At 40.9% G+C, this 2,873-nt stretch overlaps 1 protein-coding gene across 7 annotated transcripts in view; it reads right to left on the minus strand.

Moving 5' to 3' along the window:
• Window positions 1-2,086: 2,086 nt before the first annotated feature.
• Window positions 2,087-2,873, minus strand: part of LOC143489287 (uncharacterized) — a 19,137-nt gene continuing 18,350 nt past the window's right edge. For 2 of the 7 annotated variants that reach the window (XM_076988193.1, XM_076988197.1), the window contains one exon: window positions 2,088-2,873. This exon is cut by the window's right edge and continues 1,697 nt beyond it. The gene's annotated coding sequence lies outside the window, so the exon portion shown is untranslated. The other 5 variants (XM_076988196.1, XM_076988192.1, XM_076988198.1 and 2 more) reach the window with 4 other exon arrangements.

Genomic DNA, 2,873 nt, shown 5'->3' on the forward strand with positions numbered 1-2,873 from the left:
TGATATTTATTGCACATCAACAGACCAGTGCAGGATAAAATCCTTTAAAATCCCAAATCTGTAAAAAAAAAATAAATAAAAAAAAAGCAAAAGTAAATAGTTACACTATAAAAAGTGCATTTACATCTATCAAATTAAATTAAATTCTCTCAAACTGAGACAACAGAAGTAAACTTTACAATTAAACCTATTCTTAACTAAATAAATCAAATACCCAGTCTGGTAGACATTCAGGAACTTCAAGTATTTTCTTAAATAATGTTTATATCGCCACCTTGAATATGCTAATTTTTCTTCGGCTTGCTCCTGACTGGCCATTTCTGCCTCTTCTCTGTTTGTGTCGTGTGCCGAAGCACACGTGTAACAACACTGGCTCTGATTGGCTACCATAACGCTGCTTTAGCCAATCGCTTACTGACTTGTTAAGTTAAACAGGTGTTACACCGAGAACTGTGACCTATCGAGATCTGTTACTCCTCACTAGCCTGGGCAGCGGTCCGCTCGGATTACTGTTAGTATATCAATATATAGTAACGCACCGCTTTTAATGACCAGTAACATCAACGGCGTTATAACGGCGGAATATCAGCCCAATTGCTTCTAGCAGCTTTGGGTCCAAGAATCAGCACCTCAGTCTTATTGTAATTTAGTTGAAGAAAATGATTACCCCGACGCAAGGCAGACCGACCCACCCCACCCGGCGGCGTGCCCGCAGTGGCACAGCCCACCCCCGCAGGGGAGGCCAGCCACCCCACCAACGGCCAGCACCTGCTCCCCCCGCACCCCCGGCCACACACCCCAAAGCTAAGAGGCAGCGCCCCTCCAAGACTCCCCCCGCACCCCCCACCGCCAACCAGTGCAAACACACAGACACCCCAGGTCTGCAGCCCTGACCCCCCAGCCCAGGAAGTCGCTGGCACAAGCAGTCCCACCAGAGTCGACCCCCAGCCACCAACTAGGCCAGCCGGGAGCTGAAACCCCAGCCAACCACCCCGACTAACCAATGGAACTGATCAGTGGGAACCAAAGAGAATTAAATTCTTCCAACTGGTTTTTAGAGGAAGCAGACATTCTCTCCAGACAGACAAATTTTTGTAATGAGTAATATGGAGCTCCTTTTTTGCGGCATGAGGATGCTTTTCTTGGCGATGCATGGGGCAGTGAGAACTGTGTGTGATGTGTTTGCCTCCATAGCCAATTCACTGACTTCTCCTAAAATGCAGTCTGGGGGAAGTTTGGATGCAACATTTAAACCACGTGGACAATGGACAGGCCTACAATCCCATATAGCATGCATATAGTGATCAATTATATTGCCTGTACAGTGGGTGCACATGTTTGTGCTAGGCCCATTTGGAATATCCTTTGTCCTGTATAGTGTGTTCTATGAAGGACTTTGTATTGTATGAGTTGTAAGTTGGGGCGTTTACTTATTTTGAAGATATTTGTCCAAATGTTTTGATCTGGATTAGTAGAAATATCTAGTTTCCATTTGGCTATCAGAAGGGATATTGAGTCATCAAATTTTAACAATAATTTATACAGTTTTGACAATAATTTAGGGGTATATATATTTAAAAATTCAGTTACCCATGTTGATATTTCCAAATACAGTTGATTGGGATTAAATCTCTCTGGAATGATGGATTTCAATTGTTGATATTCAAGAAATCTTCTGTTGTTTATTCCATATTATAAGTTCCTGGAATGTGAATGTGATACACATCTGAATAAAAGCAGGAATTGCTGCAGAAGTCAGAGAGGGAGTGACTTCATCCAGTGCACCTTCATCCCTGCAAAGCCTTGTTCATGACAGCAGACGGAGTTGCGTTCCTATAGTTCTCTGCTCTTGTTCCACTCCCTGAACCAGGATGAGCGGCGCTCATCTTTAAAGACGCTAGTGCTTGCCTAACAGATCACACCTTCTTCTCTCGCTCCTGGATTCAAATTTTTGTGTTTGATCCACAAAGACGTATTCCTTCTGTGGACGGACCAATCAAATCACTTTTGGACTATTTCTTTCAAGGAAATATATCAAATAAAAGACCTTTGTTTATCGCCTAGGTTATTTGCTTTTTCATTTTACTGACAAAACATACAAACACAAATGATGGTTTATTTACATTTATAGCATTTGACAAATGTCCTCATCCACAGTGACTTCTGAAAGTGCTTGGTGGGTTCCACGAGGTGAGCATAGAGGGTGAGGGAACCGAGACGTTTATTAAACACACACACCTCTCATCTGTGGTTACTTACTCTTTAATGAATATTAACTACAATAAAATGATTAAAGGACTCATTAATGAATGTATATAAACAGTGACTCTTCTCCAGGACAAGGACCAAGAGCACAAAAGACACGATGCAAATACACAAAAGTAAAACAAACATCAAATACACAAAATGCTAACACAAATGTAAAAATACAGGGCAAACCTTTTGGAAAACCCAAAGCAAGGGGCAACACTTCAAATTACTAAATACTGTATGACTACTGTAAGAATCATTTGTACAAATCAAATCATCTTGGAAGATTGAATAGTTGGCTGCTGAAACAGCCATAATCAACCAGATGAAACCCACCTAAATTACACGAGCATTAGCAATGCTATACATTAAAAAGGCTACACATTAGCAATGCTACACATTAACAAGACTACACATTAGCAATGCTACACATTAGCAAGACTACACATTAGCAATGCTACACATTAACTATGCTACACATTTGCAAGGCTACACATTAGCAAGGCTACATTTAAAACTTTAATGAAATTTAGTGTTAGCAGAGATGACTGAAGTGATTTTTACTTGATGCTAAAATAAACCTAGAAACCACTTAACCACATGTAACCACAAGTAAATGTTAG

Source organism: Brachyhypopomus gauderio, unplaced genomic scaffold, assembly GCF_052324685.1.
Source record: "Brachyhypopomus gauderio isolate BG-103 unplaced genomic scaffold, BGAUD_0.2 sc60, whole genome shotgun sequence".
In the NCBI taxonomy this organism is placed as follows: Eukaryota; Metazoa; Chordata; class Actinopteri; order Gymnotiformes; family Hypopomidae; genus Brachyhypopomus; species Brachyhypopomus gauderio.